Here is a 17,173-nt window from a genome sequence, read left to right as displayed (position 1 = left end):
AATTGAAATTTTCAAAAGATCTCTGTTTTATATATAAGTTCTGATAAGGAATAAATTAAAAATATCTCATCAAATACCTAATAAGTAAAACAGCATGTGAACGCACGTACAAAAAGTAAAGCTAAAATCGTTTGTTTTCGAGTTTCACCATCTCAGCTACCATTTATTGCAGCTGTAATGGATTGCTAATAGTCTCACTATATACTTACGTGAAAAAATGCAAGGTAATGTCTCATTTAAGAATTCACTGAAAAGCTCTGGTGGCTAAACTCAATAGCATAAGCAACTGCATAGAACAACACCCACTTAAATATGAATTATGGCTCACGAAACGTTTATCATTTTAATGATATTCTGACAGGAAAACATTAAGCAAATTACATAATAATGAAACTGTTCAGATTTATGCTCTGAAGGGTACTTGATCTACTCAATCAAGTGTCCTAATACCCATTCTTGGGGAACGAAAAGCTTAAAATCTGAAATACATATCATTAAAATAAATTGTCGAACGTATTTGGAAACTGACCTCGTTGGAAGTTTAAATTTAGAGCGGAATGAGTTATTGTCTTTTTGCAAACCCGATCTCTGTGTTAAAAGAGGAGACTCATGCAGACGAAGCTGAGCTATAGAAGCCAAAGAGCAAAATTACTTTTCTTCGTGATAGCACTCGCTCAAATTTCAAGTGATGATAAGAGGTTGCTGTCACTTTCGGGTAACAAGGCTTTTAAAAAATGATTTTTGACTTTTACTTACACTCTAGCGTAATAAATATCTGCAGTAATCCAAGGACTTCTCAGAGGTCCAACTAAAAACAAAATCTTTTAAGAATAAACTTCGTTAGAAATTTTGCTTTAAATTATTCATGCTTACGATTCAATACATATTTAAACTCAAAGCTTCTCAATGAAATTTTTAAATTATTATGTTTTTAACAAACTATATCATCTTCAAGTCTTCTCATTAAATAATGATAACACAGTTTATTCAATTAATTTAGATGATTTATTTAGCTAATGATGGTTTAAATCTATTTATTCTGTGAAATCTTCTGAAAAGTTTAATCAAAAATGTAGAATTAAAAAAGATTACCTACTTTTCTTTAGTAGAGTCCTGATTATTTGAACATCCAAAACATCTCCAGTTTCTCAAAAATTCCTCCGCGAAAGATCTCCTCTCTCAGACAGATCTTTCTCGCATATCTTACCATAATCCAATCCAATTCTGTATCATTCCAAAACTCCTAGTTTCTTTTTTCAGCATGTTTCTCTTTAAGTTTGCCTTAGAAAAATGTTTTGTGAGTGATCCAAATGGGACATCTAAGGGTGGAGGAAATACGCTTCCGGTCAAAGAACTAAATTAGCAGTTATTTTGAAAATGATGAAACAGCCACCACATAATCTGCAGATTATAGTGCCGAGGGGGAAAAAAGCTGAGATATGTAATTTATTGTCAAAATTAAACACTTAAGGCTCGAAAGTAAATTTCTATTTTGTTAAAATTAGAAACGTAGTGCTTTAAGAAGAAATTGATGCTTAATGCAGTGCTTCCTGTATATTTTGAAGAAAACAGCCACTCAAAGCTGCATACCTACTTATTTAGGAGTTTGAATTAATGAACGAATAAATTTATGCCATTGAACATTCTTCTCAAATGAAAATGGTCATTGATATTAATTTAGTAGCTTGAGATTCTATGTACTTTCATCGTTTATATATCTCATTAAAATCCCACCCAAGCTAAATGCTGTTCACATAAATAATTTGCGAATAGTAAAAATGTTTTTTCTATGCATTTAAAAAATGAGTAAAGTAAGTAAAAGTAAGTAAAAATGAGTAAAGTAAGTAAAGTAAGTAATTTTTTTTTTCAAATTTTCATGTTTGGAAGTAAACGCTAGAAACAGAACATTGAAAATGATAGTACATTCCTTTTTCGCGCTAAACAAAACTGACCATAAAATAGGTTGCAAATAAAAAAAAAAAAATAAATAAACTTTTATTTTACGAAATAAATAAATAAATATTTAAAAAAGGTAAAAACAAAAATAAAAATTTATTCTGCTTCTTAATTATCTCTTGAATACTGTGATAACAGAATATTCTGCAAATTTATCAACTTCCCTTCAACAGTTCTAACTCCCATTACTTTCGACCGAGCAGATTTCTCCAGTAGTTACACAATTCTTCCAGGGTCAAGAAGTTACATTAATGCACTGCATTATGAATTATATATCTATCTTGTTTTCCCTAAAGTCGCTGAAGTAATTAATCAGGTAAGATTTCATAGGTGGAAAAACCTGTTTTCTCTGCGTATTTACAGCTGAGATGGACCATAAGTGGTTTCGAGTTTGGGCCTTACGAGTGTTATTTGAAACCATCTTTGACTTCTGAGATCAGGTAGATAACTGTACTTTTAGCGATAATGACAAAAAAAGTGTATTTCATATTCATAAAATCAATAGGTTAAAAACTTCTTTTTGGAGATGATTAAATCAAAACCATATTTTACGCACTAAAAAAGAAAGAAGCTAAAAAAGGTGTAAACATCTTAAGATATCGATTAGTAAACAGCAGGAATATCGTTAATAGTTAAATTTTTGGCAAAAACGTTTTAATTATTTTTGCATATTTAATATAAAATTCTCACTATTATTTTCATTGTCTCAATATTAAAATGCACATTTTTTATTTATTATTTAAAATTTAATAAAATTTGCATTTTGAGGTGAACGAGAAAATATTTATACAGGCTAATAAAGATTCGTGTAATTTTCGAGAATATTTTTATGTGTTATCCTACATCCATATAATTTAAGTATGTAACACACTTAAATTGCTCGTAATGTCCATTTGTGTAATTTTAATTTAAATGCGTTATTCTACTTCTGTGAAATCGTCCAGAAAAACAGTCATCCTTATTAGGCAGATAGATATCAAATAGATATCAATGCGTATCCATTAGAAAATTAATTTCGCTTATTCCCTTATTTTATTGTATAAACTGAATTATAGCTGTAGAGTGCTTCCTTCATTTCGAATAAATAACTATTTCGTTGAAATTTTGAAACTTAAAATAGTGTATTTCAGGCACTGAAGATGGAAGATATTTCCCAAATATTATCTAACAAAGAATTCTAAAAATCTTTTTATTACGTTGGAAGCAGTTTTTCGATTACACGTTCGAGTTAGCAACATTAACTACAATTCATGTGAGTAATTGTAAATAAATGAATGAAACTGGTTTCAGTAACGGAATTTTACATTTATTCTGTAATTTTCTTAACACTATTTAACAATGAAAAATGCCAGAAAAGCTTGATTATATCTTGATTGTTTTCAATATATCGAAATAAATAATCAGAGGGATCTGTTTATCTATGGCTGCTGTTTGTGAGAAAAGACCTTAGACAAATCAACTTAAATGTCAATCAGGTTTTAAGTATCCAGATTTTAGTCTACCTGATTTTTAAAAAATGTTAATTTAACAAATACTTAATTTAATGAATTTTGTTACCTAGATATTTTACAGCATGGCATTAAAATCATTTTCTGAACACTTACATTCGCAAATGTGTCACAATGGCATTAAGAATTATTTCTAATTTAAGTAAAATTTTTTGGAGCAATGTGGCAAGAATTTATTTTGTCAGTTAAAAGTTCTCGTGATATTCTTTTTAATTAGTTTCTCACGACCGTAGAGAACAGAGATTTCTTTTGAACATCTGTTTGGGGAAAGAAAAGCAGGGTTTAAATTACTTGTTGAGTGCTTCCCCAACGAAATTTCTTACCCGGTTTTGTGTAAAGAAAGAATAAGTGGAGCCCTTGCTTCGCTTTCGCTTTGTTGCAAGTCTCAGTTTTGATAGATTGTAAGGATCTTAAGTTTTACTAACGTTTATTTTATTTTAAATCTTTACTATCACTTCTTATTTTCTACTTCCGGCCAGAATTATAAGCGTGAAGGTTTTTATGCAAAGTTTGTCTGGCGAACGCCAAGTATTTAAGTGTGGCCTTTTTGCCAAGCGAAAGAGAGGAAGCAGTAAGTCAACGCAGGCCGCTTACCTTAGAAGTTACGCAGTTGCTGTTCGCCTTTCAGGCCAGAGGTTTTAATCCTCTTGATAAATTAAACGTATTGTAGTGTTCACAGTCTCTGTGCTACATACGCTTCCTGTTATTATAAGGCCAATCTTCCACGTGTATTATTCTAAAGTTAAATTAGAGTTTAGTTTTATTTTTATACTTTTTTTACGTTAGACCCCGAGTGGAGGGTCAGTGTATTCCGAAGTACGGAAGTTATTGTATATCGAGAAAAATAAAGGGTTTTGTATACCCTTCGTCTGTATCCTGTCTACTTACCACAATTAGTGAACATAGCTTTAGTAAGCTCTCTGTTCCTAGTCAGGTCCTTGTATGTTCCCGAAGAAGGTTAGAAGGAACATTGAACCTGATAGTGGCGCCCAACGAAGAAGAATAACCATGGCCGAGTTTCAAGAAGAACCTGTGCTGCCTGCAGAAACGGCTCAGAATCCAGAAATGCCAGCTGCCGCCCTGGAAGGATTCGGTTACATCGTCCAGACCATGCGCGCTTCGATGAAACCAGAAGCAACGTTTAATGGAAACTCACCGGTAACCAGTTTTTTGGAAAAATTGGATGACCACTTCATGCTCTACCCCGTGCACGAGTTTCAAAAAGTTACCTTAGCTACCAGCGCTTTGAGGGGCCAAGCGCTTAACTGGTTCAAATGTATCGGCAGAAGACTCTTGGGTCAAGCAGGAAGTCCCACCTATACTTACGAAAATTTCAAGACTGCCCTAATAAAAGCCTTCCCTGTTGTAAGGGATCGTGCGAAATTAGAAACGGAACTTTTTAGTATATATCAACAAAGAATCGAAAACCTCTCGAGCTTTATTTTAAGAAAAATTCACGTTTTCAAGCTCTTGTATGGAAACCGTCCGGATCCTGAAATAATTCAAGTGATTTTGCCGAGGTTACTGCCCCAAGTGCAAGACTTTATTGAATTAAGAAATCCGACTACACTGGAAAAGTTATTTGAGCTAGCAATCCAGTTTGAAAGTAGAAGAACGGCGGACGTCGAAAGAAGACGCCAATATCAACAGCGAAACCAATTTGGTACGCCAAGACTACAGCAAACTCAAGCATACGGCTACGGAGAAAAAGCGAATCAGTGGGCAAGGAAACCCGAGCATTCAAAAACAGCCGGCGAACGTCGACAGTTCAATAGCAACCCAGGAAAAAAGTCTCAAGGCCAGGGGAAAAAGAAGGAAAGCACGGAAAGGAAAAATAATTTAAACTAAAACGGATTTCTGCTCACAAGAGGGTGCGGAAATCCGAAGGCCACGAAAACCCCTCTTCCTACAAGTTAAATACAGTAATGGTGAAAAATTTGACTCTTCCGATGATTGAAGTCTTGGTGAATAATATCCCGGCCACCGCACTCCTGGATACCGGCGCGCAGTGTTCCTGTGTGGCAGAAGTCTTTTTTAGAAAGTATTTTCGCAAATACCGCATATATAATGCGGATAATACGACAGTATTAGCGGCGCAAGGAGAACAATGTAAGTGCGTAGGTAAAGTACCTTTGTATATCCGTATCAAGGACGAACAAGTAAAGGTGATGTTTTTTATAGTAAAGAATCTGCAAGCACATTTAATCTTAGGAATAGACTTTCTTTCAGACGCACAAGCTACACTGGATTTTAATGAAGCGTCCCTTAAGCTGACAATGAAACCAGTGCGTGTAGAAAAGGTTGAACCGCCAAGGTTAAATCTTGACCACCTGCCTAATGACGAGAAAGATAGAATCCGACAAGTGGTAAGTGAATTTGCTTCGTTATTTAGTGATATTCCAGGATTTACTCAGGTTACTAACCATAGTATTGACACCGGAGATGCATTGCCAGTTCGTCAAAAACCATACCGGTATGATAAGAATAAGGAAAAAATTATAGAATGGCATATTACCGATATGCTACGTAAAAAGATCATAACGCCCATCTCAAGTAGTTATGCTAGCCCGGTGGTTTTATGTAAGAAAAATAATGATTATCCTTTGGAGCATCCAAAAAGGTGGAGATTCGCTATTGATTACCGTAAATTAAATTCCATAACGAAATATCCGGTATATCCGTTACCGATCATAGAAGAAATTTTAAGGAACATAAAATCAACCAAATTTATGACGACTTTAGACTTAACGACTGGTTATTTTCAAATAGGGGTGAGGCCTGAGGACGTGCCTAAGACTGCTTTTATAACCAAGTCTGGCACTTATGCATTTTGCGTATGCCGTTTGGCCTTTCAGGCGCCCCGGCAACATTTCAGCGATGCATGGACATTGTGTTAAGACCTGTTCTTGGAAAGTCCACATTTATCTATTTAGACGATATCATTATTACTAGTGATAATCTAGACCAACATGTACAGGATTTAAGGCAAGTGTTTTCTTTATTAAATGAGGCCGGTCTAAAAGTTAATGTCGAAAAGTGCAAATTTGCAACCCCTGAATTAAAATATTTAGGTTACAAAATATCGCAAAAAGGGATCGAGACAGATGAATCAAAAATAATCGCTGTACAAAAGTATCCGACTCCAAACACGGCGAAGAAGCTCTCTTCTTTTCTAGGACTTTGTTCATATTATAGGTCCTTTATAAAAGATTTTGCGGCTATCGCTGAGCCACTGTTAAAATTAAAAAGGAAAAAGGCAAGATTCTCGTGGACGGCCGAAGCCAATAGTGCTTTCGAAAAATTAAAACAAGCATTAACGCAAGCCCCTGTGTTAAAATTTCCTGAAAAGGATGAAAATTTAGAAATTTCAGCGGATGCTTCGGATTATGCGGTAGGAGCGGTACTTTCGCAAAATCAGCAGCCCGTGGCATTTTTTAGCCGAACTTTAAATCAAACACAAAGAAACTATTCCGCGACCGAGAGAGAGGCACTTGCAGTTCTGTTAGCAGTGCAAAAGTTCCGAGTCTATTTTGGAAAGGCGCCGATAACAGTATACTCTGATCATGCGGCGGTAACTAGATTGTACTCAGGGAAAAATTTATCCCCAAGGTTAATAAGATGGGCACTCAAGCTGCAAGAATATAATCTGGTAATTAAGCATACCCCCGGAAAGGAAAATATCGTAGCGGATGCCCTATCACGAATTAAATTAGACCGTAAAATACCGTAAAAGTTGCAATGCTTACAGCGTGTACAATAAATTCCCGAGAAACTGTAATAACAGAACTGGGTAAGGATCCTGAGTTTGGAAGTATTTATGAGTATTTGAAGGATCCTGAAAATTTTAGCCACCAAGATATTGTGGCGATAAGAAATAGGGCGGCCCATTACGAACTAATAGATGGTCTATTATTCTACACAAAAACTACGAATTCCAACAACGAATTTCGACCTGTTATCCCAGCTAGTCTTAGATTAAATATCCTGCATGAGCTCCATGACAGCCCTTTAGCTTCTCATGCTGGTATTCGAAAAACTATCCAACGCGTACGCGAGGCAGTCTACTTTCCTGAAATGCAAAAGTTAACAAGGGCGTATGTCCAGTCCTGCCCAACATGTCAAGCCGTTAATTATATTAATTTCCGCCCGGCCGGGTTTCTAAATAGTATTAAATCCGAATTTCCAAATGAAATAATTAGCATCGATTTATTGGGCCCTTTCCCCAAAAGTCAGTTAAATAAAAGTCGCTATCTCCTTGTTATGGTTGATCATTTTAGTAAATGGACCGAAATTGTTCCCTTAAAACGAGCCTCCGCGAAATTGGTTACCGATTCTATTTTAAATAAATATATTTTAAAATACGGGGCGCCCCTAAAAGTTATATCGGATAATGGTCCTCAATTTGTAAGTAATACATTTGAAGACATGTGCCAAAAACTGGGCATACGTCATTTAAAAATGGTCCCGTATCGGCCGCAATCAAATATAGCGGAACGGGTCAACAGAAATATAGTGAAAATTATCCGTAGTTATGTTAAAAATTTTCATAAAAGCTGGGATAACTATGTCAATGAATTTGCTTTCGCCCTTAGGACCGCAAAACATGATACAACGGGCAAAACTCCTGCTGAGTTATTTCTAGGCAGAAAGATTATAACACCGTTAGATAAACTATTTTATGTGCAACAAAGAGCCCCATAATTTAAAATGGGTGATATAGAAAAACTAATAAAAGAAGCAAAAAAGAATACGGAAGTAGCACAAAGAAAACAGAAATTATATTATGATTTGAAACGACGGGGAGTAACTTATAAAGTAGGGGATGAAGTTTTAAAAATTAAGCATTCACTTTCTTCAGCACCAGAAGATAAAACTGCCAAATGAAGGACCATATGTTATAGAAAAAATAACTCACGCTGTTGTAGTGTTAAAAGCCAGAAATGGTGAAACCTGTTCCGCAAACATTGATCAAATCAAGCCCTACTTCGATCGTAATAAAATGCAAATCTTTTCAGATCTTTTGCAGGATCCGGCACGGCAGACACCGCAGGTACAAGTTCCAGAGGTGAAAAAACGACAAGTACAAGGGCAAGCCAATGAGAGACAGAAGCAAGTGAAAAGAAAATTGCCCCGCGGAAAAATGGAAGGTAACAAGAAAAAGAAGCCGTTCCACCGTCCAGAAAACAGAGTTCACGAACACCCCCAGAATGAAGAACGGAGAAGGACGACGTATGTGAAGAGGACCAGGAGAAATGACGGCAACTATAACCCGGCTTTAAAACGGAAGATCTACTCATCCGACAGAACTCTCCGCAGCAAAAGTCGCCGAACTGCGGAAGGGCCATCAGCGGCGGAGGAAAAAGTACAAGAAAAATTTGAACGGCCAACAACGAGGTCCAAGCAGGATCACGACAGAAGTTTCCCGGTTCCGCCAAGACCAGCTGCCATCAAACGGCAAAGACCACAAGCAGAGGAGAAAAGGAAAGTATTCAAGGGTGGCCGTACTGGTGAAAAAAGGAAGCTTCCAGAGGAAAACACTGAAGGGCGAGCCCGTACAAGAAGGAGGATAAACCAAGCTACTATCTGCAGTACCTTTAAAGACTGGGCCCAGAAAAGGATGTCCGAATATTACAAAGATAAGTAAAATTTTATGTTACTTTGCAAACTTAAGTTAATCTTTCATTCTTACTGCAAGTGGCAGATTTCAAGAAGTTTTACCTCATGCGAGGTCTACCTTTATCGCCAAAAGGGCGAGAAATGAGTTGTGACCGATTTTCGTAATATGTTTTTAAATTACTCGTGCGTAAAACTAAAGTTGATGTATAATAGCGTTGTGTAAAGACTTAAATATTGTAAAAAGTTATTGTATAAATTTTATTTAAAACATTCTAGCAAGAAAGAAGTTTTAGTCTGAAAGACTTTTTGAAATGTAGTATTATTTCAATGTAGAAAGAATTGGCACTTGCTTTGAAAAGAATAGAAGTTAACAATGTACTACTAATGTATGTTTTCAAATGTGTAAAATTAACGGCATGTTGATATGTTCTTATATACATGTGAACTGTTATTTTAAATGTTAAGAAATACCGTGATATGGTAAAAGTGAAAGTAATGTTAAAAATTTGTTATTCGTGTGACTGTAAAGATTAAATCATGGCGAATATGTGGTAAAGGTTGAATGATGTAGTTAGGCTCTCTGACGCTACACTTTAGATTTAGCCACTTTTAGAATAGTACCTCAGGGTTTAGAGTTGAAAGTAGGGTGTGTTAAGAGGTCTCGTTATGTTGAATTTTAACACGTTAGTGTTTTGATTGTAGGAGGAAGTGTGGCACACGTAGACAGAAACACATTCGTGTTTGGTGTTCTTTTACAACACATGTCAGAGAGCACGGGGAGAGATAATTAAAATAGTCATGAATGAAATAAGAATGTTAAGAGCAGTATAATTCTATATGTTACTTGCCATGTCATTGTGTAACATTTCATTAAACTAGTTTTCCTTCCAGATCTCTGGAAGGAACCAGAATTGAATAAAAGCTCCTGGTTAGATGCAGTACAGATGAAAAAAAGATTGTTGTATATCCTGGGAGCTGCTATTGTAACAAATTTCTTTCTTTTAAATTTCTAGTTTCTAGCTAAGTTATGGTTGTAAAAGGTTGGCCTCGCGTTAGATTCTAGAGCTAAAAGTTTTCAACAAGGTCGTTTTAGACCTCAGTTTCTAAACTAATTAACTCTGGCGGGAAGTATGTAAGGATCTTAAGTTTTACTAACGTTTATTTTATTTTAAATCTTTACTATCACTTCTTATTTTCTACTTCCGGCCAGAATTATAAGCGTGAAGGTTTTTATGCAAAGTTTGTCTGGCGAACGCCAAGTATTTAAGTGTGGCCTTTTTGCCAAGCGAAAGAGAGGAAGCAGTAAGTCAACGCAGGCTGCTTACCTTAGAAGTTACGCAGTTGCTGTTCGCCTTCCAGGCCAGAGGTTTTAATCCTCTTGATAAATTAAACGTATTGTAGTGTTCACAGTCTCTGTGCTACATACGCTTCCTGTTATTATAAGGCCAATCTTCCACGTGTATTATTCTAAAGTTAAATTAGAGTTTAGTTTTATTTTTATACTTTTTTTACGTTAGACCCCGAGTGGAGGGTCAGTGTATTCCGAAGTACGGAAGTTATTGTATATCGAGAAAAATAAAGGGTTTTGTATACCCTTCGTCTGTATCCTGTCTACTTACCACAATTAGTGAACATAGCTTTAGTAAGCTCTCTGTTCTTAGTCAGGTCCTTGTATGTTCCCGAAGAAGGTTAGAAGGAACATTGAACCTGATAAGATAAGTTGCTTTATTCAAAGAGAAAGACTGCAAGCTTTTTTAGCTGGCAATTAAAGACAAAAGGAGAACCAAAATCGTTCGCACGGACGTTGGTGACTCATTTACCAGAGGTCAAGATGACAGGTTTTCTTGACAGTAATGTTTTCGATTGGTTAGCGGGAAGAAGTTTCACTCTGTATTAGTCAGAGCATAATTTTAATTTTCTTATTTAAACTTTAATATTTTAGTTAGGTAGGGAAAATCGATTTTTTCCTAAACAAAGCTGAACAGCAGAAAAGTCAGATTTCGCTTGGTTCTCGAAGACTTAAAGGAAAAAAAAAAAAAAAAAAAAAAAAGAAAAGACTTACTTGCGTGAGCAGGGTAGCTCCCTTTCGATTTCCTGAACTAGGTGCTTGAATGAGTGAATAAGAAATTTAAAGTGGCTATTTGCAGTTGTTCCCGTAGCCGACGAAACAGGGTCTTTTCTTTACTTCTGCGGTCCCAAGCCCCCTCTTCTTCACCGTGTGTAAACACGTAAGGAAGGCTTGATATATCCATATTCTCTTGATATCCTCGTGGACTGTCCTGTTGGGTCTGCGATCTGTGCAATTCTCCATGAGTGATTTAGATGTAATGGACTTCATCCTGTTAAGTGCAGATTTTATTTATTATTTATTTATTTGATCTTCTGTTTTAATTATTATACTAAGGATTTTTGAAGGCTATTGACTAAGAAATGATCAGTCATTTTAATATTTAAATGTTCACTGAAGATGTGGCATTATCAAGTTGTTGTTGTGATTTGTCCAACCTGATCAACAGTAACATCAGATCAGATCTCTAAAATCAGAGCAAGCCCCCTAATTTCATCATTGCAAGGGGTCAAGATTGCGCCTGTCATTCGCAAGAGCCTTAGGCACCATACAGATGACAGCACGACTTTGCATAGTTCCGCCCCCAGTTTTGATGGAGAGTAGATCGGGAGGACAGGTTCGAGGATTTCCTCGTCTTCACCTCGTACCACCAACCTCTCGAGAAGATTTTCGGTTCTCGTAGCGTATTTAGGTGAATCCATGCCGCTCAGACACTACACATTTACAAACATCCATGCCTTCTCCGGGATTCTAGCCCGGGCCTTTCAGTACGGCAGTCAGTGTAGCTAACCATTATCCTGGTCGGGCAGCGTCATTATTAAATGAATTTAAGTAATAAAACCTAAATATTCCCCCCTCCCAAAGGGAATGTTACTAAATAAAAATAATGATTTTTAATGTTTTAGGTTTGTAATGAGCAATAAATAAATGTAGTGAAGTTTTTTCTAGTAAAGTGATAAATAAAATAATATAATAAAATAGTAAATATAGTGAAGTCAGAAAAATAAATTATTCAATATCCAGGACATGACCATGTTTATACAGTCAAATGTCTTTAATTCGGACGTCAATAATCCGGACGTCAAAGCTACAAACTTTCTGCGCATGCGTAAATGCGTTATACCTTTGCGCATGCGCATATGCATTTACGCATGCACATAATACATTTGCGCATGCGCGTTTAATGTATAACGGACGGTATAAGCTAAGCTAAAATTATCTAATTATCTATTTCAGTTAATGTTGCAGATTGCGTTGTTCCTTAATCTTCGATTTGGATCCGGCTTATTATTTTTTACAGACTGTTAGAGCAAAAGCTTGAACTTTCGATTATGTCAAAAAGAATTTCCTATTCTGGAGCTGCCAAAGGATCTACAAAGCGAAAGCATGTTTCGATGTCCATCAAACAAAAAGTAGAATTGCTTCAAAAAATGGATAAAGGCATATCCTTTGTTTCTCTAACCATTCCGAAATCTGTTTATCAATTTCACGCTGCTCTGCCGGGGGGGGGGGAAACAGCGCAGCGCGCAATGAACTGGAAGTTGATCTGTCAGCACTATCCTTATCTTCAGGGCAGATGTTTTTATTTTATTCGTCTTATAATTCCTTACTAAATGTAGTGTTTCATCTCGATGTACTCCGTCTTTGATATGATTTAAATCAAATTCTTCGTCATTATAAATATCACAAATACACATCAAATAAATTTCTGGTTGCACTTTTCTAATTTCGACTATGCGTAATGTATGCTTTACGCAAGCGCGTGTTGAAAGAAATGTTTAATAGAGTAAAAAAATAAATATTAAGCCTTTTTTTTTGTAAAGTTTGATACCCTTTAGATCATAATTATCTTTATTTCATAAATTACAGTTTTATATTTTTAATTTTATAATTTCTGCATGCCATCTTACCAGATTTAAGTTGATCATCTATGATCCGGAAAAACCGATAATCCGGAATCGCCGAAGTCCCGACGAGTCCGTATTAAAGACTTTTGACTAGCAACTGAAATGTATGTTATTATGCTTTCAGACAGAGATTCTCTACCAGGGGTGCAGGGTAGCATTCTAGAGGCTGCGAGATATGGATTAAAATAAATGAAATAGTTCTATAAAAATTACATGCATGATGCTGATGTGGGTGCGAAACATATTTCGACATGGTGTCAAAGTGTTAGAAGGAATTTTTCTAATTTTCTCTCTCTCAAAGAAACGGCTAATAACAGTAAATTCCTAATTTCAAGTGTATGTGAAGAAATGGCTGATCATTTGGAAATATTATCAGGAGGAGAACAGAAAACTTCGGGCAAAGGGATTATAAACCCATACTCTTTCAATACGGATAATATATCGGATGGAAGATCTTTTAGAATTATGCAAAAGTCATACTCTTAAAATGAAGTTTCAAAGCAGCACTTTGGAACAATGCTGGCGTTCGGCAATGAATATGTTCCGAAAACTCAGCGAAAAGTCCTAAATGGGCTCATTCCATTTGCGATGAAATATTTATGCGAGTGGATTTAGTGCTCTTTTGTCAATCAAAATAAAGTTCTGAAATCGCTTAGATGTACAAGCAGCTAGTGCAAACGGCTATTAGTAAAATATTATCACGATTTGAAAAGCTCTTTTCCAATAAACAGGAACAAAAAGTCATTAATTTGTTTTCAAGATTTATGCCAATGTTAATTTTTGTAATATTGTCTTAGGCAGTATTCTCTTGATATTTTTGTTTATTTTTAAAATTTGATTATACAACTGATTATACAACTCGTTTTTTTAAAAACTTATTAAACTTATTTTAGGGAATACCAGAACACATTAAAATTTTTTAAGAGTGTAGAACATGAAGAATGTTGGCAACCCATGCTTTAAGAGAATTATGTAAGGACTTGGTGAGTTATTCCAGCTATACTGTTCATATTTAACGTAAAAAATTAATAATGTGTTTTACTATTAACTCTTGATTATATATATTTTTTAAATCTGGCATTAGTCACTCCATTTGTTTAAAACATAAGGTTTTTAGAAATTAGGAGTTTTACGTAGAGCTTGGGTCTTTAAAAATGTGAAACATATACTAAGCCTAACATTGTAGAAGATTTATTTGATAGATTTTATTATTAGAAGATGCCGTTGAAATAGCTAAACTATATTTGAGTATATTTAATTATTATTAATTCTGTTAACTGGATTGGTCGAATTTTATGTATAACTTTTTTTCTGTGGTGTCTTGTACGAGTAAAATTTATTTTATATGTATTTTCTGCTGCTATAGTCAAAGTACACTTTATTTTCATGAAATTCCCTGTTAGTTTCATTTATAAAGTTACACTCTAATTGCACTTAATCTAAGCCCTAAGTAACCTTATTAGACTGCCAGGCGACCTTCCTTCACATCTTAAACCAGAGACCTATCTCATAAATTGATAACAAGAAATGCATTAGGCTTGATCAACTGAAACCTGTTCGTTGACGATAACTACAGTCTGGTGTGATAAAAGGAATGCATATTTTTAGTGATATATCATGACATTCTTCATGTGCAGTACAAAGCATTTGAAAATGATTTTTAGTGCACATGAAAAATGTCCAGACAACTATGATTGCCTTTGCATGAATAACCGCGCTGAAAGATTTAATTCCGCATAACCCGTCCAAACAACATCAACATGGTGTATAATATTTCTCGGAGCTGAAGGATTTCAACCAGCCGAAGTGTTTTATCGGATGAAGGAAGTTCATGGCAATACCTACATCTCAAAAGCACAGTGGTGGATTGGGTAAAAATGTTAGCGAAGGACATGGAAAAGCAAGGATTATTTTCTTACTGATGAAGCTCATGTTTTGCCACAGAGGACAATAGTGCAAAGAAGAATGAGACTATGCTTGAGAATAGATGCCTCAATATTCGATCAACAGTGTATCAAAGGACTCTTTGGAAGATTGCAGAAGATCTGCGTACCACAAAGTTGTTTCCTTTGATCAAGCCATATATAAAACGTGTTTCAATTGATCAACTTTTACATAAAAGCAACTAAAATATTTATTGGTAATCAACATAAAGTGGCAGCCAAGGAAATTGATAAAAATGAACTTCGTTGCTTGCTAACTAAGAATACCATAATAGCTCCATTATTCAAATTTTAAAGACTAATTATAGTTCATGTGCTAAGCGCCGTCTCATGTAACTACAAGGGAAAAATTTACTTGCCTGCAATCATACAACAACTCCTTCAGAAACAGAATCATCGCGTTCCGGATCTATGCATCCAAAACTGTCTCTCTCAAGTGAGAGTTCCTTCATTGTTTTAAACTCACTTAATTTGTCTTTTTAGCGCAAGAAAAGTTTGTAAATGAACTAACGTTTTAATTAAAATAGACTTGATACTCTGACATAACTGACTCAACATTCACTTGGGTGCGCTCCAAAACTGTAATTAGCATTTAATGTGAAGCCATAAAAATTCTCTGTTCCCTAAATCTGCTTTAACCTTCATTTAGTTACATATAGTTCTTTCTGTTTTTCCTTTCATTTACTTGGCGTTATAATAAATAAGAAGATTCCTTTTCAGTCCTGTATTTATGAAAAAACGAACCCTCTATATGGCAACCACCAGTGGTTCCAGATGATTTTGATCTTTTATTAAGGAGATCGTCTTAGAGAGAAGATATCTTTCACGATGTTCATATATTTTCTGAGGCGGTTATCATAGAAGCTCTCTGCGCTAAGAGAGTGTCTATTGAATTTATTTCTGCTTTTTTTTCTTACAGAAAACCAAACAACTATGAGCCAAAAAATAATCCAAGTTATAGATGTCCTTGTTTGGCTCTACAAACAAATAATTCTGCTCAATATACTCCCTAAGAGTGCTCCCATGTGGGCCAGGGAATAGTTGCTTCTAGCCAGAGTAGGACGTATGGCGTATACTTGCTTACCTCTGTTAGCTATCTGGTGTCCTCGTCCTTCGTCACCTGTCACATGTGAAAGTAAGCAAAATATAAACAAACACAGATAATGAACAACAGCTTTTTAAGATGATCATCCTCACAGAGCTCCAGAATCATCTGGAAATGTCGGTGGTCATCTTAAAAAGGTTTACTATATAAAGTTCTAATTATGTATATTAATTAAAATGTCGTTCAGATCCTATTAAACTGTCAAGAGAATGATCCCTACAGCTAAAACAGTGCAACAAAGTCTTAAGGATATTTTAAATACTCTTGTTCTTTAACCTTGAAACGAACAGAAAGCACAATTTGTGCGTACACTCAAAACTCCGCCATTTGCGAGTATTTAGCATATAACAAAGTTGAAACTTCACGTAGTCGGAGACTACACAAATTGACTTAGCTGGCTTAAAATTTTAGTGTCGCATTTTAACTTAGGCTATAAGGCTGAAATTAACGGACACAGATGGGCGATAGAATGCATACTGCAGTCGTCCCTGCCAAAAGCTGTGAATCTAAAAAATTCAAAATCCTTCAGTTAAATACTCCACAAGCTCATACGTAGGTATATTAATGAGAATAGCGAAAAGAAGAAGTTATAGTACAGATTCAAATAATAAAATAGTTAATATGAAATACCTTGCAACTATATTTATTTTTATCTAAGACCTTTAAAAATCTTTAATAAAAATGGCGACTTTTTTTCGACATATTTACAGTTTAGCATTAGAACAGTAATATACTTTTTTTTTTTTTTTTTTTTTTTTTTGTCGTATAAGAGTTTGCTTGGGGACCAAACACCGTCGGCCCTGCGACAAGCTGACCACTTGTCCAGGCAATATGCACAAACATTCCGGGGCCCATGGCCTAGAAAGCAGAAATCAGGGCACTGGCTCCATGGCTCTCAAGGGCCGTTCCCAGTGGGGTTTATCTGAGCTAACGAGCACAGCTGACGTAGCCGATCCATCTCCAAAACCAGTTTTTTCCCATAGGGCAGCAAGTTGAAAAATCTGAACTGCAGGCACAGCGGAGCCAGGGCTAAAGAAAGAGAAGGGCTGGGTCATCCCTTTGAGAAGAAC

This window comes from Stegodyphus dumicola, chromosome 1, assembly GCF_044657685.1.
Source record: "Stegodyphus dumicola isolate Sdum_Otavi_A_Nest chromosome 1, ASM4465768v1".
Lineage (NCBI taxonomy): Eukaryota > Metazoa > Arthropoda > Arachnida > Araneae > Eresidae > Stegodyphus > Stegodyphus dumicola.
Note: the sequence above shows the minus strand (reverse complement) of the source record.